This window comes from Crocuta crocuta, unplaced genomic scaffold (assembly GCF_008692635.1).
Source record: "Crocuta crocuta isolate KB4526 unplaced genomic scaffold, BGI_CrCroc_1.0 scaffold44, whole genome shotgun sequence".
In the NCBI taxonomy this organism is placed as follows: Eukaryota; Metazoa; Chordata; class Mammalia; order Carnivora; family Hyaenidae; genus Crocuta; species Crocuta crocuta.
Genome location: NW_027530179.1, coordinates 2287770 through 2313073, shown reverse-complemented (window position 1 = coordinate 2313073; position 25304 = coordinate 2287770). Strand labels below are relative to the sequence as shown.

Genomic DNA, 25304 nt, shown 5'->3' with positions numbered 1-25304 from the left:
CCCCGTAGCCTGTGAGCTCCTCTGCAGGGCACTGACCTCTTTATTTACTCCTTACAAAGGGCCCAGGATCTAGCAAGTATGAGTAAATGCTTCCTTAAGGAGGGTGAAGGGTCCTGTTTCCTTTCTGGTACGGGCTACCAGGCAGCCCAGAAACACACTCCCGGATGACTTCACACCAGATGTGACTTCTCAATACTCCGAAGTGGGTAGGGGTCAACTACTTGGGCTTTAGTGCCTGGAGCCCAACTGCCTGGGTCTGAATCCCAGCCTGGACCCTGGTAGTGAGACCCTCTGCAAACTATGGAATCCCTCTGTCCCTTATTTCCTCATCTGTAAAATGGGGCTGAGGATGATAATAATATTACCCAGGGTTATATGAGTAATACATGTAGAACAGTGTTTTTGCATGTAGCTAGATGCAAACATTAGCATACTCATTTTGCATTCCTAGCACCATGCGGCTAGCACCGTGCGGCACTCCCAGGTAAGCAGCTGTTCAATAAATGTTATCCAAATAAAAGCTACTGTGTGATCAAGACCTTGAGACAGAAACAAGAAGTCACGCTTGGTCATCATCCCTTTTGTCCATAGATGGTTCTGACTAGATCCTATTGATTTCATTAAGGGCTCCAATATCTCCTAAACACTATAATTAGCATTTCTCTTGCATTTCTTGGGGAACTTTGTATTCACTGGCCTCCTTCCCCTGGCAGGCAGCTAGCGCCCTCGTAATGCCTGGGGCACCTCTTATCATCTACAATCTGCTTCTTAAGGCTTATCAAATGTTCCTCCTTTCAGTTCCTCCCTTGGTTCCTCAAAGTAACAGTTCCCGAGCCTAACAAGCTGCTAGAAGGTACTGGTGTGCTCATGATGCTTTCCTCCTCAACTTCCTAATTAACAGCCCTTTCTTTTAACCAAGCTCTCCTGGAGGCATTCCATCAAAGCCCCTGAAAATCTACTCTCAAAGAAAGAATCATAAGCTATTGGGAAGAAATGCTTTAGAGGAAAAAGGCTTTTCTAAGTCCTGCAAGTCAGATCCTGGGGGCAGTAATCCATTCTGGCTACCCCAGCACCCCCTGGCCGCCAAGCTTCAGAAAAGAGTGAGCAAGCTCTGCTCTACCAGGGGTCTAAATTGCTCCAAGTATCGTTTGTGATGTAACTTTTGTTTTGAGGGAGATAGGTAATGGACTGTACTTAAGGGGTGCAAACAGTTCTGTTCTTGGGATGCGACTTCTCATAATTTAAAAAAATGGGAAAATTGGGTTTTTTGAAACCATTTTTTTTTCTCTTTATTTGGGACAATATCAGCAAGTGCTCTCTCAGGAGGTTTAACAGTGAAACAGGCAATTCTGGACAAGAAGTCCTTTTAGAAACTTCTAAACTAGTGAGGGGCACCTGGGTGGCTCAGTCAGTTGAGCGGTTGACTCTTGATTTCAGCTCAGGTCATGATCCCAGGGTCATGGAATCGAGCCTCATACCAGATTCTCTTACGATTCTCTCATTCCTCTGACCCTCTCCCTCAGCTCACGAGCACTCTCTCGTTCTCTATCAACTAAAAAAACAAACAAAACAAACTCGTGGTGTTATGCAAAAAGCTAAAGAATAAGATATTAAGAAAGAGGATTTTGATACGCATTTGTAAAAATTTTTTAATGTTTATTTTTTTAAGAGTGAGTGGGACAGAGCATGAGCGGTGGAGGAGAAGAGAGAGAGGGAGACAGAATCTGAAGAGGCTCCAGGCTCTGAGCTGTCAGCTGGATGCGGGGCTCGAACCCACAAACCGCGAGATCATGACCTGAGCCAAAGTCAGACACTTAACCCACTGAGCCACCCAGGTGCCCCTTGATACACATTTTTAAATGCTTTTTAATCAGTTTTAAATTTTCTTTCTTTCTTTTTTTTTAAAGATTTTATCTTTTAGTAATCTCTATCCCCGGTGTGGGGCTCCAACTTACAACTCTGAGATCAAGAGCTACATGCTCTACGGACTGAGCCAGCCAGGTGCCCAGTTTTACATTTTCTTAAAACCTGAATGAGAACTCCCTGGCTTAGGAGAAGGACTTGCTGAAGCATGATTCTGGAAGTATCCATGAATGTTCCTGATTAACGTATCATAGCCATTGGAGAAGAGACTTGAGGATTAATTTTCCAGGGTCTCAGCTTGTTGGCTTGTTTTTGGTTTACGTGAATTTCAGCAGAAACTCTAAAGATAAAGAAGTATGTTCACTGCAACTCAGATCTCCTGAATCTAAAACTTGATTACCAGTTTAGCTAAGAAATTTTAAAAATGAAATGAGGTATAAATGACTATCTTACCTAGTCACTATCCAGCACTATCTAGCTGTGTCCTTACCATAATCACTAGTCCTCACAGCAAGAAATAGAGTTAGCAGGTACTATTGCTTCCATTTCACAGTCAGAAACACTGAGGCGTGGAAAGCTTTCCTGACTCAAATGACTTAGAGGTCTCAGAGGCTTGATCAACAAGCCCAGCCTTTGAGGTATATGAGAAGAAACTACCAGTATAGTATGCTCTCATGTTCATTTTAGAAACAAAAGTCTAAATGAAGATAAGTCTAGAATGTTCTAGATGGTTATATTTAAGTGGTAGGATTATAAGTGATTTTAGTTTTCTTTCTTTTTTTTAAAATTTTATTTATTTTGAGAGAGAGAGGGAGACATACACAGTGTGAGTGGGGGAGGCGCAGAGAGAAGGAGGGGGGAGAAGGAATCCAAAGCAGGTTCCATGCTGTCAGCCCAGAGCCTGACGCGGGGCTTGAACTCATGGAACCGTGAGATCATGACCTGAGCTGACACCAAGAGTCTAACGCTTAACAGACTGAGCCGCCCAGGTGCCCCAGAGTTTTCTTTTTTTTTAAACATGTACTTTTCCAATTTGTCAACGGTGAACATGCACTGCTTGAGTAAGAAGAAAAAAGCGACAGGAATGGAAAAACCAAAACCCTAGCTCTTTCCTTGGGCAACCGAATCCAAACAAACGGCTTCCTGTCAGAAAGAAGCTGGACCCTTAGAGATCTGGGACCCAATTCAGAGATAATGTGGGACGTGAGGCTTTGCTTTGGAGCACTAATTTTAGGAGAAAGGTGTGCTTCAATTTAGTTCAAAAGTCTGAGGTAGGTATTTTTCCTTAAAAAAAAAAAAAAAGATCAGCAGCTGTGGTTACTACAACTTCAAATTAGTACCCATGAGCCAAGCATTGTGCTAGGCTTTTAAGAGAGTTTCAGTCTGTTGGAGGACGGGTAAGAGGGAGGTTTGAGAGGTAGGATGACAAATAAAAGAGGCTAATTTGCTTGAAGGGGTGCCCAGTTTTCTGGTCTGGATAAAGATGAACACAGCTTGCTCCAGTTCTGGTGAAACCACAGGCATTAACTAATCAAATCCCCTTTGTTTTAGATACAGGGAAACTGAGGCCCAGAGGAAGGGGAAACAACTTGCCTGGAAGCACACAGCAAATTAGTGGGCAAGCTGGGATCAAAATACCTTGTCCTTGGGGTCGCCAGGCCATCGGGTTTACAAATGGCAGTGAGCCCTACACTGTAGGGCAGGTGCACCTGGGCTCTTGCGGACAGCGTGGAGCCGGTCAAGTTCTGGACAAGGGCAACAGGAAAGGCCTGAGTCTGCGATCAGAAGGATCGACTGGGCCAGTGTTTGCACATGTGAAAACAGAAATCTCCTGGTTGATGAAATGGAATTTACAATCCCTATCGCATAAGGCTGATGAGGTGTGGGGAATGCCAGCCCCACACCAAAGCAGCCTCAATAGTGCAGGCTCCGCCCCCCCTCACCCCCCAACCCCCCGTTGCTCATCCTCTGCACCACTGATGTTTGGGACCCGCCAACTCTTCTTGTGGGAACTGTCCTCGCATCGTAGGACATTTAACAGCATCCCTGGATTCTGCGCACCAGGAGCAGCATCCTTCCCCTGAGCTGTGACCAACAAGAATGTCTCCAGGCATCGCCAAGTGTCCGCTGGACAGTGAAACTGCCCCTGGTTGACAACCACTGAGCTACATAAAGAACAGGTGGGTGGGTGCCTGGGTGGCTCAGTCATTAAGCATCTGACTTAGGCTCAGGTCATAATCTCAAGGGTCCCAATATTGGGTGAGTTGGAGACCCGCATCGGGTAAGCCCCACATTAGGTGAGCTCAAGCCCCACTCTGGTGAACATGAGCCCCACACTGGGTAAACAGGAGTCTTGCTTCAGGTGAGCCTACTTTTCTCTCTCTCTCTCTCTCTCTGCCCCTCCTGGAATTCTCTCTCTGTCCCTTGCTCACTTGTGCCTTCTCTCTCTCTCTCAACAACAAAACACAAGTGGGCAAAGGAAAAGACAGCCCTCATTTATAGTCCACATAGTCCATAAAGCAGTTGAAAACCATCTATGTTAAGAGAAATAACTTTAACAATGAGCCCTCTTGCTAAGCATGCTGGTAGGTTTATCTGACAGTAAACACGGGGTTGGGGGTTGGTTTAGGTTTACGAAGAGATGTGAATTCTTCATTGATGTTTTCAACTTGTGAGATGCACACACGTCACACCTGCCTTTCATCCTATTCTCCCTGTAGTCTAGCTGGGGATCTTTGGCCGTGATGCCCTTGATGGTTTCCCCGGCCAGAGACCGCTGGCCCTCCCCACAGTGCCTACATGTTTGTTCCTCCCTAATGGTATATACTTTCCCCCACCGTGGATCGTACCACAACAGCCTATACACCAGGCCAGCCGTTGACCCGTCCCTCCACTCAAGCATTTCCTAAGAAGCACCATCATTGTGCCAAGTCTTGAGTGCGAAATGTAAGGTGGGCTCAACCTAGGAAGGGCAACAGTGTGGCAAGGCCTCCGAAGCTAGGAGAAAATTTCAGTCTTGATAAATTTAGTTAGAATATTTCCATACGAAAAAAATATTTGTACGCAAAACATCTATACATGAATTATTCTAAGTTAATACATACATGGGTTTTATGTGTTAATTTTGGCTTAGGATAGTCTTCACCTTGCATTACATGTGGAGGACAGGGACACTACAGTACATCTGCAACACTAGTGGCTTCTAAAGGCCTGAACCCTGCTTTGGCGAAATGCAGAGGAGGCACGCAGAGAGCCAAGGATTTTTTAAAATGCCGTTTGGAGTTTGAGATGTTTTGATAAAAGTGGGTTCAGTAAGGACACAAAGGAGGATGGTCAATTCCAGGGGGTGGGCAATGCCAGAAGGTGTGGAAAGCCCTAGAAGAAGAGGTCACGCTGGAGCTGATGCTCCCAAGAGAAGGACCCTTAGCGGACTGACCCGGGTTGATGAGGAGAAGGAAGGCATCTCCCCCAGAGGAGGCTGGAAGCGCAGGCAGTGTAGGGATGCGGCCTGGGAATCAGTGAGGTAGGAGGCTGGGGGCAAGAGCTGGGGCCAGGGCACAGAGACCCTTACAACCGTACACCTAGGTGTGGACTTTTGTCCTACAAGAAGCGATATTCCCCGCCGAGCCCAACAGTGAGGACCTTTCAACCGGCACGTGTCCAATGAAGATGTGCTGAACTAACACAGGAATGACGTCAGCAGTGCACAATGCTGTCCATGTGTCCTTAGCCCAGTGATGTGTGCGTGTTTGGGGTTTACAGGGGATGTAAAGAACAGGGCTCTAGAACCTCAGCACATCCATGGAATACAGCTGCGTCCCCAGGCCACAGGTCAATCTACAACTTTGTGCCCTCATGATGTCATGGCAGGCCCTTCTTTACCCTTTAGCTCACCTGCCTGCTAGGTGAAAATCTTGGCTCCTTAAATGGATGCGCTCTCCTTCCCCCTGCCGTCCTATTTCCTACAATGGAAGATGTGAAAGCTTCCTCTCCAAGGAAAACACAAACACATGGATGACACTCCCTCCAAAGCCTTTCCCTTTGCCTTCGATTCAGTTCCAGACCACGGCTCACCCTCTCGGTCCCCGGCTCTGGCCTCACTCCTCCTCATCAAGGGGATCTGAGCTCCTTGGTGGTAACATCCGCTCCCCCACTACCTCCCCAGCACCGCAAAACCGTGCCCACTCTGCACCATTACCTTGCAGTTAATTCATGTGTCACTTTGTAACCTTTAAAAATCGTGTCCATTTTCTTACCCCAAATAGACGGAAGCTGCTCCTGAAAAAGGTCCAATATCTTTCACCTTTTCAAATTTCACACAGTTTTATGGACCTTCACAGTACATTCTTTTGGCTTCTAATCCATTTCTCTAGCTTTCTTATGTGAGCTGTTTCGTTGCTTCATGTGATTTTATTACAAGGAACTACCAATCCTCTATGGAGGTACTACCCCTTTTAGATCAATATGACCAAACAGTTCCCATATTATTAAAATGAAAAGCACCCCCCAAAAAAATGTGCTTCTTGCTTTTCTGAACAAAGGACTACTATCCCCGGCGACAAGTCCCTGGCTTCCTCAAACACTGGCTTCTTTTATCTTCGGATGGCCATTGAGATGTCTGAGAAGAGGACCAGGAAGGCCTCTGAATCCAAACACAGAGGGATAATTCATAAGAAGTCTGTTAGCTCTCATGGTTCTCTTTCCACAGAAAAGTACCTTCTTCCCAACCTCAGGCTTTGGGTTAGCTAGAAATGTATTTATATTTGAAAACAAGGGCCCCTGAAAAGTCTAATATTGACTTTGGACATTTATAGCTGGAGAATCCAAGGTGACAATGCTAACACATTTGACCCTGTAACCTTACTAATCTACTAAAGATTCATCACTACCAGTGCCAGCCAATACAAATTTTTCATTGACAAAGATGTGCCTGGCCCAGGCAGACAGTAAATGGTGAGCCAAAGGCTGGGGAACACCATTACCTTTCTTTTTACCACTGAGAAATTCACCAAAGCAAAGTCAGCAGTATAAATAGGTACCCTGACCTTCGGAAGGCGATTTAGCGAGCTTTAAGTTGTCCAGATCCTTGGACCTTTTCGCTTCATTTCTGAGATCAGCACACAAAAAAATCTTACTCACAGGGAAGGAAAACCCTAAGAATATAATGCACTATGGTGTTTATTCCCATTTTGTTTATGAGAGCAAACACATACATACATACAGGGAAACCCTACAGACTTGATATGGGAATATCAATGGGGTTTTATTCAGTCATTAACAAGATATTTACAAAACAATTCATTATGATTAGAAAGCTGTTTACAATGCAGTTTCAATGGAAAAGAGATTATAAAATGTTGCTGTGTAAAAATTCACACTAAAAAGACTATTAAAACAATAAGGGTAATAGAATTATATGATTTTCCCATAAAGTTTCACATTTTCTTTTACAATAAAACACACTGCTTTACTACTAACAATTTAATTTTTTCTAAAGTTGATTCATTTATTTTTGAGAGAGAGAGAAAGAAAGAGAGAGAGAGCGAGAGAGAGACCAAGTGGGGGAGGGGCAGAGAGAGAGGAAGAGAGATAATCCCAAGGAGGCTCTGTGATGCCAGCCCAGAGCCCTACAGGTGGTCGAAATCACAAACCAGGAGATCATGACCTGAGCCGAAATCAAAGGTCTGACTCTTAACCCACTGAGCCACCCAGGTGCCCCCTAGCAAATAATTTTAAAAGAATATTTAGTAGAGTTGGTATGACCATGAAAAGTGTTTATGTTTAATATTAAGTAAACTGTTACATGGAGAATAAAGAGGATTACCCATGATCTTAGATACATAAAAGAGGAAGGAGTGGGGGAGGGGGAGGGACAGCAATAAGAAGACCCAAAATAAATAAAAGAAACAACAAATATTTACAAAGTTTACCTTCTTTGAAGAGTTTTGTATAGTTAAAAACTGAAGGTAATTTTCTATCCTTTCTACTTTTCTCTTGGCCAATATTTTAAATCAATGAGAATATTTACTTTAAAAAATCAATTCTTTTTAAAAACATAAAACCTGAGAAGCATTTTCTTCAATTTTGGCTCCCTGACCACTACATAAAATGTCATACTGGTAGATCAAGACTTTTTAAAGAGAGCTCAAAGGGAGCTCAGTTGGTTAAGCGTCTGACTTCAGCTCAGGTCATGATCACATGGTTCATGGGTTCGAGCCCCGCATCGGGCTCTGTGCTGACAGCTAGCTCAGAGCCTGGAGCCTGTTTCAGATACTGTATCTCCTCTCTCTCACATTCCCCTGCTCATGCTCTCTCTCTCTCTCTCTCTTTCTCGGAAATAAATTTAAAAAAACTTTTTAAAAAAAATTTAAAGAGAGCTCAAAGAACACATTCTTTTTAAACTCATTTAAAAGTGAATACCTTCTTGGGGCGCCTGGCTAGCTCAGTGGGTAGAGTATGCCTCTTGATCTCGGGGTTGTGACTTCAAGCACCATGTTGGATGTAGAGATTACTTTTTAAAAAAAGTATTTTAATGTTTTATGTATTTCTGAGAGAGAGCAAGAGAGACAGGGTGAGCAGAGGAGGGTCAGAGAGAGAGGGAGATATAGAATCTGAAACAGGCTCCAGGCTCTGAGCTAGCTGTCAGATGCAGGGCTCAAACCTGTGAACCCTGAGATCATGACCTGAGCCGAAGTAGGACACTTAACCGACTGAGCCACCCAGGCGCCCCGAGATAACTTTTTTCTAAAAAGTTGATATTGTCTTTTCTTCTGTACTTCTGTCTATCCCTCAAGCCAGTTTCCTACTTGCTCTTCGAATCTCAGATGAGATCTCTATATAACGCCATGACCTCTGCTAACCCTCTGTTCCCCTATCTGTTACTAGCAAATTGTTATCAGGCCTCATTTCCCTTTTTAAAACAAAAGACAACCAAAATAGTAACCAAAATATCTACTATTGAGTCCAGAATTTGTGTCAAGGGTTAATGAGTAAACCTGTGTAAATCCCAATCTTGGCAAGAGATTAGGGTATGCGCCTCAACTGCTGTTCTTGGTAAAGAGAAAAGAAAGGAATGGCTCTTTCCTAAGTACCAGTACTCTGTCCCTCACATTCTTTATAATGAACTTCTGGAATGGGAGTATACGGCTGACAGAATAATGACACTTTTCCCTCCCCAAATTTCCACATCTTACTCCCCAAAACATGTAAATGTGTTGTCACATGGCAAAGGAGAATGAAGGTTACAGATGGAATGAAGGTGGTAATCAGTTGACTTTGAAATAGATTATCCTGGGGGTGCCTGGGTGGCTCAGTCGGTTAAGTGTCTGACTTGGGCTCAGGTCATGATCTTACAGTTCGTGGGTTCGAGCCCCACATTGGGCTCTGTGCTTACAGCACAGAGCCTGGAGCCTGCTTCGGATTCTGTGTCTCCCTAGCTCTCTGCCCCTCCCCTGCTCATACTCTGTCTCTCTCAGAAATAAATAAACATTAAAAAAATAGATTATTCTGGATTATCCAGGCGGGCCCAACGTAATCATGTGTCTTTAAAAGTGGAAGAGGGAGGGTGGCCAAAGAGGGCCTTGGGTCTCGAGACCAGACACCACACGGTGTGGTCCTTGGGTGCAGGGCCACCTTAAGGGCCAAATGGGGTTTGGCACAGCGAATTCTCCAGTCCCTGGGCAGTGCCCTGAGGCTCTCTATGTACCTCTGTGGACGCCTGAGAGACGCACAGGCAGGGTGACCGCTGCAGTGGGCATGGCTGTGCCGGACAAGATGATGAACCAAATCCTAGTGGTGTTCCTGGTTTGTGGCCCCATCAGTCCCATCTCCGACATGCAGCTGGGCCTGTCTGAGGTGGCCAGAGACCGCCTCCACCAGACAAGCAGGTCAGCGGGGGGCCAGGTCCAATGGAATGGTGGGGGACTGGGGCCTCCTTGGGCTTTGCTGAATGTTATCATCACCATTATTAACACTGCTCAGTTTATGGACTCACAGCATAACTGGTGCCGTACATTCCTCCATCATAGTTGAAGACCTAACACCCCTTAGCCCCGTGACATGTGCACAAGTCATAGCCTTGGCCATAAAGTTGAACACCTCTCAGGGTCCACGACCCACTGCCATCTCATGTTGCTCGGGAATGCTAAAAAGACATCGGGCACTTTATGGGGCACCTGGCTGGCTCAGTCGGTAAAGCTTGATCTCGAGATTGTGAGTTTGAGCCCCACACCAGGTGTAGAGATTACTAAAGAAAAAAAAAGTTAAAAAGGAAAGACGCGCCCGGCACTTTATAGAAACTGTGTCAACGCATTGTTTCTGGAATTCCCAGGAAGCACTTACCTACACAGCCAGATGAATGGGTAGCATGTGCCTTTAAGAACTCTTACTACTCTTGGGGTGCCTGGGTGCCTGGGTGGCTCAGGTCATGATCTCACAGTCTGTGAGTTGGAGCCCCGTGTCAGGCTCTGTGCTAACAGCTCAGAGCCTGGAGCCTGCTTCGGATTCGGTGTCTCCCTCTCTTTCTGTCCCTCCCCCGCTCAGGCTCTGTCTCTCTTGCTCTCAAAAATAAATAAAACATTAAAAAAAAAGTTTTTAAGAACTCTTACTACTCTACAGTGGGAAAGCAAACATGCTGTAATGGGAACTTTGACATGATCTCCTTTGAAAGAATAGATGCTAGACAATTACAAATTGACAATCTTGTATACGGAGCATTTTCAGTACAGACGGCATGGATTTGCTAGAAATATTTAATCAGCTGGGAATAGTTAATCTAGAAATGCTTCATCTCTTTGACTTTCCATTTCATTATTAAGAGAATAAGATGGCATTCGGAATCTGAAAGAAAAATAAAAGCGGGACAGGCTGCCAGAAGAGGAAGTCGGAATGATGGGATGTGAGAAGAACTTAGCCCACAATTGGTGGCTTTGAAGACTGAGGAAGGGAGTCGTGAGGCAAGGAATATGGGCAGCCTCTAGGGTCTAGAAAAGGTAAGGAGACCAGTTTTCCCCTAGAGCCTCCAGAAAGGAATGAAACCCTAAAGACACCTTGGTGTTAGCCCAGGGAGGTCACCTTTGACTTCCGACCTCTGGAACTGTAAGGTAATAAGCTTGTGTTGCTTTAGACCAACAAATCTGTGATAAATCATTACAGCAGCAGCAGAAAACTCTCAGAGCATATAAAGCTACAGAATGAAAGCAGAGAACAAACATAGGCTGATTCACTGTCAACTAAAGTTAAAAAAAAAAAGTGCTTTAAATATCTCAAAATTGACCCAATTATCAAACTGAATGATTGACGAAGATAAAATCTTCTGCTTTGGATCTTTTACAAGGATGAAGGCAGGGGACTGTCAGTTTTCTGGCTCTGATTTCTAAGCATTCTAGTACTTTTTTTTTTTTTTTTAACTGCAGTATATTGGGGTACCTGGGTGGCTCAGTCAGTTAAGCTTCTGACTTCAGCTCAGGTCATGATCATGAGGTTTGTGAGTTCGAGCCCCGCATTGGGTTCTGTGCTGACAGCTTAGAGCCTGGAGCCTCCTTCACATTCTGTGTCTCCCCCTCTCTCTGCCCTTCCCATGCTCATGCTCTGTCTCTCTCTTTCAATAATAAATAAAAATGTTAAAAATTTTTTTAATTGCAGTATATTATGTTGTTATTTTATGTTAGTGCTACATATTCATTCTTTAAACATTCAAAAATTATGGAGAGATGTGATTTTGAAAGTCCAAATGTCTGTAACTTTACACTTTTTACACGTTCCTTCCCCTGCTCTGGATCTAACGAAAACGTCTGTTCATAATCTGAGGTAAATGACCTCATGCATTTTTCTTTTCTTTTTTTTCCCCAGATTTCTTTAGTTCTTTTTTTTTAAATTTATTTATTTTCAAATTTACATCCAAGTTACTTAGCATATAGTGCAACAATGATTTCAGGAGTAGATTCCTTAATGCCCCTCACCCATTTAGCCCATCCCCCCTCCGAGAGCCCCTCTAGCAACCCTCATTTTATTCTCCATATTCAAGAGACTCCCAGGTTTTGTCCCCCTCCCTGTTTTTATATTATTTTTGCTTCCCTTCCCTTATGTTCATCTGCTCTGTATCTTTAAGTCCTCATATGAGTGAATTCATATGATATTTTTCTTTCTCTGACTGGCTAATTTCACTTGGCATAATTCCCTCTAGTTCCATCCACGTAGTTGCAAGTGGCAAGATTTCATTCTTTTTGATCACCAAGTAATACTCCATTGTGTATGTATACCATATCTTTATTCACTCATCTGTTGATGGACATTTAGGTTCTTTGCATACTTTGGCTGTTGTTGATAGTGCTGCTATAAATATTGGGGCTTTTCTATAACCAATTATCTTTAAGCAACTATACCTTATCTGATAAGGAAACAATAATTACTTCATTCTAGAATTTACTTTAATTCTAAAATTACTTCATTCTAACCATCATCCCAGAGCGGCGAATCTCAACTGGGGCACCCAGAAGATACTCGGCAATGTCTGGAGACGTTTTTGGTTGTCACAACTGGGAAGGGACTGCTACTGGCATCTGGTAGGATGAGGCCAGGGATGCTAATAAACACCCTACAGTGCATGAGACAGACACTACCACATAAATACCTGGTCCAAGAAACGCCTGCGTGGCTCAGTCAGTTACGTGTCTGACTTTGGCCAAGGTCCTGATCTTATGGTTCATGAGTTCGAGCCCCTGCATCTGGCTCTGTGCTGACAGCGAGGAGCCTGCATGGGATTCTCTCTCTCCCTCTCTCTCTCTCTGCCCCCCCCCCCACTCATGCTCACTCTCTCCAGATAAACAATAATTTTTTAAAATATATAGGGGGTGTCTGGGTGGCATAGTCAGTTAAGCATCTTGACTTTGGCTCAGGTCATGATCTGCCGGTTCATGGGTTCGAGCCCCATGACTCAAAGGTCAGTAATGTTGTGGTTGAGAAACCCTGGTCTAAAGGCAGACTAAGGAAACTATATCCTTGTTTAATAAGGAAGAAATATTTCTCTCATTCTGAAACCGGCTGTAAGGAGGCGGATGCCTCATCAACACACGGAAGAGCTTTTTCCTAATCAGACTGTTTGTGATGTATACCTTACAGTGTGGAGAGAGTTCTCTGTCACGAGAAGGAGTCAAGCACTGCTACCTGGCCTCCTGCCGGGGGCGCTGGAAAAGGGATGGATGCACTGGTCTGGCCAGACTCCAAGCTTCCATCCTCTTCTAAGACACAAGAATCCTTTTAAAAGCATCAGCAAAAAATTCTTGCCTCAGACTCACTAATATTGGAACTCAAAAAGAGAAAAGATAGTACCTACTCTATTAATATTAATTTTGAACTACCATATTAGTTAAGGGAATCAAAACTTCATCTGGACATTATCTCCAACACAGGACTCTTAGGTGACTTCTGCAATGGGTCTAAAGCCTCTTATCTGGGGCACAGCAGACACAACTCTTGTGTAATCATTTCACAACCTAAGAAAAGCCATATATTGAGAAAAGCAAGATAAGATGCACTTCCCTATTGTGGGAGTAATCTAATTAAACAGACCCTGAGAAGTGTAAGCACTTGACAACTGCAAATAAAATAAAATTCATTGATTCTATACACATGTGGAAAACGCAAACTCCTCTGCATCTAGTTTCCAAATGTTTGGCATCCTACGTAGCTTTAAGGCCATAAATATTAACAGTTACCTAAGATCACTGGACAGTGTGCTGCGGGATCTGTATATCCCACACCAGTTAAACCACACCTCACTGTACCGGTCAGGTGTTAAGGACTTCAGCAAATGAAAGTTTATTCAAAAGGACAATCACTGAACAATAACCTTGATGAAGAAACAAGGCAACACATCCTATGAGGAGCTGTTCAAGGAACCAGGGATGTTTACATTGGGGAAGACCCAGATGCACATGGCCGCTACCGTTCTATGGAAGGAGAATGCGTTGTGTGTAAACCCAAACTGGAGAAGTCTGTAGCAGCGGCCTTTCAACAATTACCATATTCTCTCAGAGGAGCAATTTCAATGCAGGTCTGGTGACTCCTAACAAAGATACTGAAAAAGGGACTCTCCCCTTGGCTAAGGGTAGAAATGGGAGGGCTGGGCGAGGTGGCCCTAAAGGTGAGATTTAAGATTAGATGCCTATACGGCCCGGCCAGGTAACTCAGGTGAGCTAAAGGGGAGATGTGTGATAGAAAAAATCAATGGTGGGGACAGTGGCAAACGAGACCATCTGAAAAGGGCCACTGCCACCCTGTTCCAGTTGATTGCTGTCATGGAGAGTTGAGAGCTCCATGATACTAGACTTTTTTTTTTCAAGAAAAGCTGGAAAACCATAATTGTATGTACAATCTACTGACTCTATTGATTTTTAAAGACTAGCAGCTAATTCAACATTTCAAAACATAACAGAAGTCAAACAGGATAATTAGTCATCTCTAGGAGAAACTAAAATCTCTCCCTTAAAGAGCCCTTATTACTCCCAACCCCAGGGGGAGATACATATCCCACAATTACTGTCATATTTTGTCTGCAGTCTGAATCACCCGACTGGCCACTTCAAGCTGAAGTCAGACGCACTGGTCAATTAATAATTAATGGGGTCTGGGGCGCCTGGGTGGCTCAGTCGGTTAAGCACTCGACTTCCGCTCAGATCATGATCTCGCAGTTCGTGAGTTCAAGCCCTGCATCGGGCTCTGGGCTGACAGGTCAGAGCTTGGAGCCTGCTTCGGATTCTGTGTCTCCCTCTCTCTCTGCCCCTCTCCGGCTCGCGTTCTGTCTCTCTCTCTCTCAAAAATAAATAAACGTTAAAAAAAATAATTCATGGGGTCTAGCAAATGAAGATAACAGAGAGCCCATTCCAAGAGCGGAATCCTGCATTACACACAATGTAAATGAGGAAGGACTTCTATTTCCTTCTAAACAGATGCTTCTCCTCCTAGTAAGCTGCACGTCAAAATGCGGCAGGAAAGAGAAATAGGGTTGCCTCATTGTGACGGTTAGCAGTCTTGTCCCTGAGAAGGTCACCCCTACCCCAGTTGGTAAACAACTTTAAAACTCCTCCCTGGCCCTCTAAAATCCAGTCAGGGACCCATCAGGGAAAGTTCAAGAGTCCCCTCTGAGAGAGAATGCTTCACTAAGGGAAACAATCCTATTCAACTCTGGTTCACAGCCCTCTCCAGAAAATCTGCTGCCACGTATAGACTTTCAACTATCAACAGATCTTTGCACTCAGATATCTGCAAACAGCCATATCTGGGCCAAAGGCAAATCTCTTAACTTTCTTTTGAACTATTTTCAGATTCAGATACTCTCTTTTGAACTTTACCCGATCACGTTCAACTTCTAAAAGTTAAGGCAGCTATTACGGTAGCATTCTTTTACTCCACTCTAAGATGGCGCATTTTCTTGGTAACTCTTAGTTAAGATATTCCAATCTTCTGAGCAGATCAAGTATTTTTTATGTACAATATACATAATTCATTGTAAAGAATAAAATAAGTGAAAAGGGTGAAATTCATTGTAAAATATTTGAAAACGAAGCATGGGAAATTCAAAGTCATGCACTATTGACAAATAATAACAGTAATAAAGTCTTAGCTGACCGTTAAGAGCACAATCACTAGCTTATTTATTTTACAGGCTAAGTGGACCAGATGTAGCAATGTCATCCCCACCAAGGAGAAGGGAAGTTTGAGAGAAAAACATTAAGGAACTTCCCACTCTACCTCCACCAAACAGCTTCTGCCTATGTACAGCTACCATCAGCTACTGGGTCACCATTAAGAGCCTGGGGCTAGTCTCCCTGCCCTTCTCTCCCTGGAATCCATTCTTCACATGGCACAGAGTGTAACCTCTGATCACCTCTGATGACGTATAAGTCTATTACGGCCCGCCTCTGCTTTTGGCTTCCCACTGCACTTGAAGTTCAGTGTACCTTAGCTTAAGACTCTGGAGGGCCTGGCCCCTGGCTCTCAACCTGACTCCTTCGTTCTCCTCCCTCACTTCTTCTGGCCACGCTGTCCTCCAACTACGTCTGGAACACACTGAGCTTGTAGTCAGGGTCCTGTGATTATGGTCCCTTGCACCAGAACAATCTGTCAATGTTCTGGGAACTCATCTCAAGGCTATCTATCTCTCAGAAAAAACTCCCCTTAAAATTCAGTCTAAGAAGCTGGGCCTCTCCCACCATCTCTCTCTCTCTCTTCCCTTCTCCCTCTTTCTCTCTTTCTCACCCACACACACACTCATCACAGTACTCTACCACAGCACTCTGTTTCCTTTACTTCAAAACATCTAGTGGTATCTGAATTTTCCTTGCTCATTTCTTGATTCTAGAATGTGAGATCCATAAGAACAGAGACCGCACCTGTCTTACCCACTGCTCTATCCTCAGTGCCAAGCACATAGCAGGTGCTCTATAAATAGTTCCTGAAGTCAGTGAAGGCATGCACAAACTTGTATGAGGAATCAACTAACCCATTTAATCCAATCAGTATTGATTCTTACAGGTGAATAAGAATCAATAAGTTCTTTTTTGTCAACTAAGTTTCTTTAAAAAAAACAAAACAAAACTACAAGCCCATATATATTAGACTATTTCGATTAGTGTGTTATGAGTCATACTTGTAAAATGGAGCAAAGTGACAGTGAAAGTACATAATAAATGCCTGACTTCATAGAGAGAGAGAATCCGCTGCCTGTCCCTTCAAAGCACAAAGATTCCTCAGAATTCTGGGACAATGCAATTTTAGAAGTAGATGTTCCCCTTCCATTGCTCTTCACGCAATACTTTTTCTCCAATGCTTCACTTTCATGTAAATTTCTCAATCTCTCAAGAAGCCAGTCTAACCAATTATCATGGGTCTTGGGGAAAAAAAAAGGTTCATTAGCCTTCAGATGAACCATGGTATAAATAACTTGAGGATCACCTTCCTTTCCAGGAAATATCCATTTTCTGGGGTATCACGGAAAGGAATATAGATTCCTAAGCTCCGGGTGACATTCCCACGGGTTCCACGAGTGGTGCTCAGGTACCTAGTTAGCACTTAATGCTCTCTGATGAGAATCTCAAAAGGATGGTACAAGCTAACTGGGTAGGGAAGGCAGGTTCCTCACTATTGAAGTTCAAAGGGCACAGACATACAATGGAGAAGAAATGAGGAACCAGCTGTCCAGGGTTCTGTTTACAGGAAAGCCTTGGGGAGCTGGGCAAACCCCTTTGACACCTCAGAAAGGATTTCTCAACTGTAAAATGAGTGGCTGAACCAGATTAATATCCCTCACAGCTCATGGTATCAGCCTTGAGTACAAAGGGTCCAGTTTAACAAAAAGCATCACCATGCCATCCACAGCAGCAGCTCCGGCCAAAATGGCTGGACAAGGGAGAGAACCGTCAGCACCCACGTGCAAGGAGTGGAAGCTGGGAAATCCAGGTAGGGAGGTTCTCACCAGCTTCTAGGAGGCCACCAGAATTCCCTCCATGAGGAAATCTGCGGGCTGCTAGCAGATCACCAGTCCCTTGTGGTGGCCAATACCTAATCCCCTGGTCTCTGGGTTCAAGGGTAGCCCAAGATTTGGTCCTGAGCCTTTTGGGACTGTCAACACTTTAAGGGATACATTTTCCAGCTCCTACTTCCATACCATCTCCCAGCTCAGGATTCTCGCTTGAGTCAAAGGTAATTTGCACAAGACTGATTTGTTCCCACAAATCTCTCCCACACCTGAGCTCGCGTGCCCTTCAAAAATGGTAAGGTCCCCTTTATGAGCCCCACACACCCCTCCCTCCTGCTGCATCACCTCTGCAGCAACCGCAGGCACCAAAGACCTGAAAGAAAGCCTGACCTCTTCGTTTTCTGGAGCTAGAAACTTCTACCAGAAGCTCTGGTGTATGATGCGAGGAGTGTTCTCCGCAGTCCGCTTTTGTTTGACTTTTTACAAGCAAGCTTCCCCTTGACCCCAGGTAGAGCCGGGGCGACCGTCTCTGACCGGCAGAGGGTGGAGCCTTGGGATGTGCGGAGCCTGTGGGCAGAGCAGAGGCAGCGCTCTGTTTTTATTACTCTCGTGGTCCAACAGCGACTCGGAACTGGGCTCCGGAGAACGCCACACGTCCCCAAAGAGAGGTGTCCGGTTGGACCCAGCGCAGGAGACCTGGAGATAAGACGCCTCCCCGCGTTCCCTGACTCCCTCTCGGCACCGAATTCCTACGTTACGGTCGCCTCCCCGTGGGGAAAAGGTGTGGGAAAACTGGGCTTGAATCCCGCGACCCTCCCCGCAAAGATCCCAGCGCTGTCGCGAGGGGCGCGGAGACGGCGAGNNGCCAGCGCTCCCAGGCGCCCCCAGCGCCTCCCCGGGCCCGGGGTCCCCTAACCAGCACCCGCTGGATGACTTAACACGCCCCGGAGACGGACCCAAACGTGCCTAGGGTGGGTGCCTGTGCCGCCCAGTTTCTGTTCTCAGACTCGATTCTGATCAGATCCGCTCCCGGCTTCACTAGGCATCAAGCCAACCTTATCTGTCCTGACTTTTCAGATACTCTGCTTCCATCTGTAATCTGAAATATCCTGCGCGTTCCTCATTTCCCATCCCTATGCGTTACACTCCGACTCAGCAATGCGTGGGCCACGCTCAGGTTTGCTAGGCCTGCCGCTGTGTCGGCTTTATTTCTGCCTGGAGATGCAGGGGTGAGCAATCAGAAGAGCATTTAGGACGGGAAATGCTGTAAGAAGGGCCAATCTCATAACTCAGTTTAATCCAGTTATTTGTGGTTTAACTGAAATTTCTTCCGTTTCCCAATGCCTTCGCCTCAATCCACTCTAATGAAAGAAAACACACTCATTCAAAACTTCATTTAGAGACTCGGGGGAAATAGTTTGAAATTCCTGCGTGGCGTTACTAAAGTTCTGTATTTTTAAAATCATGATTTTGGGGTTTTGGTGAGGTGATGGAACTGTAGATAAAATTTATTTTATTTTTGTTGAGGACTCTGTAGTAACAAGACATGGATAATAACTCATTTCTCACAGTGGCATGACTTGGGCAAGTTGTTTTTTTTTTTTAATCCTTTCTGCCTCGCAGTTTCCTCACCAGTAAAATGGAGATAAGCAAAATACATCAGTCGAGCTTCGTGGAAGAATGAAATGCCTCTTGGAAGAATGAAATGCATGTGCTCGTGAAATGCCAGGACAGAGCAGTCACCTGGAAAACAATCATGCTGTTATCTCATATCAGTATCTTTAAAGAAGCAGGGACTGGTTTAAACCTAACATTAGATGAAAATTTAAATCAAACTTTATCAGCTCAATGACCTTTTCCTGTACTTCCTGGGCTGACCTCCTGTGAAACAAACTGCCCCAGAATATTCATGTAAAAGGGTACATTTCACTTGTTGGGATGAGCACTGGGTGTTATAAGGAAACCAACTTGACAATAAACTACATTTTTAAAAAAGGGGGGGGTACATTTGCCCTAGGTAACAGATTGCTAAGGACTTCCGCCCTTTGAGCTCAAGGAAATTCAGCGTCACACCTAAAAAGGCTTTGAAAGTGGGTCTGGGAGACAAGTATGAAATATTTTACTTGTTTCTTTCAACATCAGCTCTATGCTTTTCCCATCATAATCAGATCAGATTCTCTGATGGGGTGACATCGGTTGGCATTTTGCAGGTTAGTGCCCTGAGAAAATCCCCAGTGTAGGATTGCCAGATTTAGAAACGAAAAACAAAAAACAGGATACCCAATTAAACTGAATTTCAGATAAACAACAAAAGCTAAAAAACCTTATATATATATATAAAGTTTATATATACTTATGTGTATAAGTAGGTCCCATGGGAACTTGGAAACAAATGAGCAGAGAAAGGGAATCCCAGGATGACAGCTAGGCCGAGCCTGGAAACCAACCCACCCTGATGAAAATAATAAACTAGAGGAGGAAATGGGATTCAATAAAACTGAAGGTATGACTGGGAATGTGGAAACCCCTGAGGCTCTTAGATGGTGACAGAATGAAAAAAAATTGTTTTAAGATAAAATTAATTAAATTCAAAAATTTAAAAATTATCCTTTGTATAAATACCTAGCAGTGCAAAAATGTTGATTCAAATGTTTACAGTAGCACTATCAACAATAGTCAAGTTATGGAAGGAGCCCAAATGTCCATCAACTGATGAATGAATAAAGAAGATGGATAAAGAAGATGGACTATTGCTCAGTGATCATCAGGAATGAAATCTTGCCATTTGCCACAATGTGGATATAACTAGAATATATTATGCTAAGCGAAATAAGTCAATCAGAGAAAGATAAATATATGATTTCACTGATGTGTGGAATTAAAACAAAACAGGGGCACCTGGGTGGCTCAGTCGGTTGAGCGTCCCAACTTCAGCTCAGGTCATGATCTCACAGTTTGTGGGTTCGAGCCCCACGTCGGGCTCTGTGCTGACAGCTCAGAGCCTGGAGCCTGCTTCCGATTCTGTGTCTCCCTCTCTCTCTGACTCTCCTCTGCTTATACTGTCTCTCTATCTCAGAAATAAATAAGAACATTTTAAAAAATTAAAAAAATAATAAAACATATAAGCATAGGGGAAGGGAAGGAAAAATAAAATAAAAATTGAGAGGGAAGCAAACCATAATAGACTCTTAAATAGAGAGAACAAACTGAGGGTTACTGGAGGGGCATGGTGTGGGGGGATGGGCTAAATGGGTGATGGGCATTAAGGAGGGCACTTGTTGGGATGAGCACTGGGTGTCATATGTAAGTGATAAATCACTACATTCTACTCCTGAAATCATTATTACACTGTATGTTAACTAATGTGGATTTAAATACAACTTTAAAAATAAAATAAATTAAAAGTAGGAGCTCCAAGAGAGGAAATGTCCAGGAAAGACCTGATGCTAGTATGACACAGCTTATAACAGACCGATTTTGAACTACTGGGTGGTATCTAAACACAGTGGTTTAAACATTACATTTAAACCAGAAATCCAAGAATATACTTCTCTGAATGGCCCAGAGGGGAAAAAACATATGATCAGGGGACTCCACTAGACTCCACTGAATATTGGAGTCAATATTCAGATAGTCCAATAGTAGGAACATTGTTTATTGGTTTTCAGCCTTTAGAATCACCTTATAAAGAAGCCAAAGTAGAATAAACTATGATTGTACAAGAAAATGTAAATAGATTAATTTTTTAAATGTAAAAGTAAAGGTAGGTCAGTAGAAGGAGGTAGAAGTGGGGAGCAGGGTAGAGAGAAGGTTGAGTTACTAAGGGTCTCATTTTAGAAAATTGAGAGATACGCAGAAGAGAAGATACAACGTCATAATTGTCTTGTGGAAAAAAATCATGTTGGCCTCAGTACTATGCTGAAGCTATTAATGGAGGCCTTTGGGCCTTCTCTTCAGGGAGGGGCTATGAAAAAGCATACCAACTCATCTCTAGTTTTGTTATCAAATTAGATTAAATTTTTTAAAAAATTATGTTCATTTATTTTTGAGAGAGAGAGAAACAGAGAGCAAGCAGGGAGGGGCAGAGAGTGAGGGAGACACAGAATCTGAGGCAGGCTCTAGGCTCTGAGCTGTCAGCCCAGAGCCTGACATGGGGCTCTCACAGACCGTGAGATCGTGACTGAACTAAAGTCGGACGCCCAACCACCTGAGCCACCCAGCCGCCCCTCAAATTATATTTTAAAAATAGTGAGCACTGGGTGGTATATGTAAACCAACTTGACAATAAACTATTTAAGGAAAAAAAATAAAAATAATGACACACACACAAAAATTGAGAGATACTGTCTACAGTTCATAGGACAGAAGTAAAGGTCTAGATGTACAGAAACTGCAGAGGAGAGAGCAGTGGAGGGCATGAGTATACAGAAGTAATTCTATCAGGAGTTTCAGGGAAGAGACCAGATAGGGCCAATATGTTTGTGAGCCAAATGCTCACTCTCTTAGTAGAAATTAGATAGTGCCTGAGATGATCTACTAAAAGGTAATAGTATCACATATTATTTTGGAAACACATGACGGTCACCGGAAATCCAACAAGAAGCTCTGTTAAGATTGATCTTTGGGGAATTCAAATGGGGCAGGGATGGGCTGAGGTGAGAGAGTCTGGCTTTTCTGCTCTACTACTTCAGAACAACTTACCTCTTCGAAATATGTGCATAATTACATTGAATAAAAATTCAAACCTTTTTAAAATAGGAATTTTTCAGAAGGAAGGCTTCACAGACAGTGGCTCTTGTGACTGAGTGGGAGGTCATCTGGAAGAAACCATAGCATCTGGAAGAAAGAAAGCAAGAGCACATAGAATGCTGGAACACAATGTAGAGCTGTATGAGCAAAGGCACAGGGATCTAAAAGTGAATGATATTCCTTGGGAATGTCAAGTTCCCCACTGTGGCAAGCATGAGGCATATAGATGGGGTGGACCAGAAGGTAAGAATGACAAGAGAAGCTGGGATTCCTGAGTCTTCCAAGTAATGCAATGGAGTGTAGAAGGTGAACTCCTTAAGGACAAGGACTATGTCATTTGTATTCCCCTGCATCCAGTATGGAGTCTAGCACACAGTAGTTGTCCCCCCCACCTAATATTTAAATGAATGAAGAACATCTTGGGGCAAGGGGTAACCATCAACATTTGTAAGCAGAACAGCAGCATCCCTGATTTCTGGAAAACAATATTTAACTAAAAAAATTGAGATTGGAGAAATTGACAACGGGATGAATTGGGAAGCTATGGGGTGAAAGGTGGTGAAATAAACTGGGATAGTGACAGTGGGAACTGAGATAGGAAGATCTCCTTGAGAGATGTTAGCAAGGTATAAAGGATAAAGCAGAGGGATGAGACCAAAATGGCCCCAAGATCTTTAGTGGAGAAACCAGGTAGGTGATGGAACCACTAATTGAGAAAGGAAAAGTCAGAAAAGGAACAGGTTGCTAAAAGAGAGATAATAAATGCAATTCTGTACACACTGAGTTTGAAAGACCTGAGGATGGTGTTTTTAAATTGTGAGTCTTGGGGCACCTGGGTGGCTCAGTTGGTTATGCGTCTCACTTCAGCTAGGGTCATGATCTCACAATTCATGAGTTCGAGTCTCGTGTAGGGCTCTGTGCTGACAGCTCAGCCTGGAGACTGCTTCGAATTCTGGTCTCCCTCTTTCTCTGACCCTCCCCCGCTTTCTCTCACCCTCTCTCTCAAAAATAAATAAACATTAAAAAGTTTTTAAATAAAAATTAAAAAAAATAAACCGTGAGTCGTGAATCATTAATGCCTTTTAAATGTGCTTGGGGAGTTGTGACAAATATTTTTTAATGAAATGGAACATGATACACTTTAAAGTATATCACATGTCATAAGGTTATGTTGTTTCACAGAAGCTTTGTTCCATAGTATACATATGTAGGTAACCGACATAGAATGTATTTTCTACCATATGTTAAAATACAATGTTTGAGAGCCTTTGCCTTTGGGTACCAGGCAGAACAAGTGGGGGTGTGGAGTTGACTTATTTATTCAACCATTGCCTGTGCACATTTCTTTCCAGCTCTGTATTCAGTGACTTCACTCTGCCAGCTTGAGATCAGCCATAGGGAGGGCTCCATGTCACAGAAATCAGCAAACACTACAAAATGATCCTTTCTTCCAGTGAGCTAGCACATCTGGGTGGAACCATTTCAATTAGTTATTCAGGTCCGAAACTCAGTCTCAAACCTGGGCAGAAAACATTTATTTGGAAGTGAAAATGCTGAGAACTCATGGGATTGGCCATAATGGGTTTGCAGGGAGGGGCAGAGGTAGATGACAGAATTCTAAAGAATATTACAGTCATGGACAGTAGGAGAAGAAGCTGGTGAATGAGATTGAAAGAAGCTAGTCAAAGTAAGGATAGTAAATGGGAAAGAGAGGGACGCCTGGGTGGCTCAGTCGGTTAAGTGTCCGACTTCAGCTCAGGTCATGACCTCACGGTTTGTGAGTTCGAACCCCACGTCTGGCTCTGTGCTGACAGCTCAGAGCCTGGAGCCTGCTCTGGATTTTGTGTCTCTTTCTCTGCTCTTCCCCTGTTCACGCTCTATCTCTGTCTCTCTCTCTNAAAAAAAAAAAAAAAAAAAAAAAAAAAAAAAAAAAAAAAAAGAGATATTTGATGGAGAAGAAAAGGAAGGAGGTATGGCTGTAACTTGGGTAAGAGAAAAGCCTGAAGTGACTGATAACGTGGGAGATGGTTCTGAGCTCTGCCTGAGACTGTTTGAAGCTTTCTGAGCTCCATGGTGGCCGGAATTCACTCCTTAGTCATGGAGTCATGGAGTCAGTCAGTCTGTCTGGTGATGCACATTCCTGGATGATGTTTGCTACTCCAGGAACAAGGCCAGAGTGGAGGCTTATCTGATCTTGGGAAATTGGACAGCAGGTTGGCCAAAGGCAAAGAAAATAAGGGAATTGCTGGTAATTTGAAAAGAGATTTTTTTTCTAGTTAAGATATAATACATTCCTGTTGTTAGAAATCTAAACAGAACAGCAAATGTAGAAAATGGGTGGGTCACCCAACCCCAACTTTATTAAGTAATTATTTAACATTTGGTGCATATCTTCTTGACATTTTCCCAAACATAGTGCAGTAATTAAGAGGGCTGAGTCAGACAGACCTGGGCTTGAATCCAGTTCTACCTTTACCAGCTCTAAACGGCCTTTGGCAAGTTACATTGACTTTTAACCCCTCAATTTCCTAATCCGTAAAATAGAAATAATATTAGCGTTTATATCACAGGACTACAGTAAAAACGGAAAGAGATAATGCATGTAAATTGCTTAGAACAATACTAGGCAAGCAGAGTGAACATTTGAAATATGTATGTCTGTATATATATAAGCATACACATTATATGTATATACGTACAATAAGACCTTGATTTGGGAGCATAATTCATTCCAGAAACATGCTTGTAATCCAAAGCACTTGTATATCAAAGCAAATTTCCCAACAAGAAATAATGGAAACTTAGATGAGTCATTCCACAACCCAAAAATATTCATATAAAAATGATTACAGTACTGTAATGCAATGTAAAATAATAAAGAAAATACAGAGTATTAAGAAAAACAAACAAATTAATCTGTACTTACCTTTGAAAGCCTTCGTGGCTGGTGTGAGGGAGACAAGAGAGAGGAGGGTTATTGTGTAGGACGAAGTTCACTATCACTAACGGAATCACTGCTATCTATTGGCTCAGTGGAATCTTTCTTTTTGTGCAGCTTTGACAGGGAACCTATCCAATGGCACTGGCTTTTGCCTCCCTTTGAGGATTTCACAGAAATGTGACATTGCATTGTCCTTAAACAGATTCATCGTTTGCACTGCTACAGCCTTTGTCGGATGCTGCTTTCCTATAAAATGCTGCACTGTTTCCCACATTT

At 43.4% G+C, this 25304-nt stretch overlaps 1 protein-coding gene across 4 annotated transcripts in view; it reads right to left on the bottom strand.

Annotated features, from left to right (window-relative positions):
• Positions 1-25100, bottom strand: part of PLA2G7 (phospholipase A2 group VII) — a 46437-nt gene extending 21337 nt beyond the window's left edge. For 2 of the 4 annotated variants that reach the window (XM_077764839.1, XM_077764840.1), the window contains exons 1-2: positions 25014-25100; positions 22040-22174 (exon numbers count right to left, since the gene is read on the bottom strand). The gene's annotated coding sequence lies outside the window, so the exon portion shown is untranslated. Of the gene's footprint in view, positions 1-17728; positions 17818-22039; positions 22175-25013 lie in introns of those variants that run through there. The other 2 variants (XM_077764841.1, XM_077764842.1) reach the window with 2 other exon arrangements.
• Positions 25101-25304: the final 204 nt, after the last annotated feature.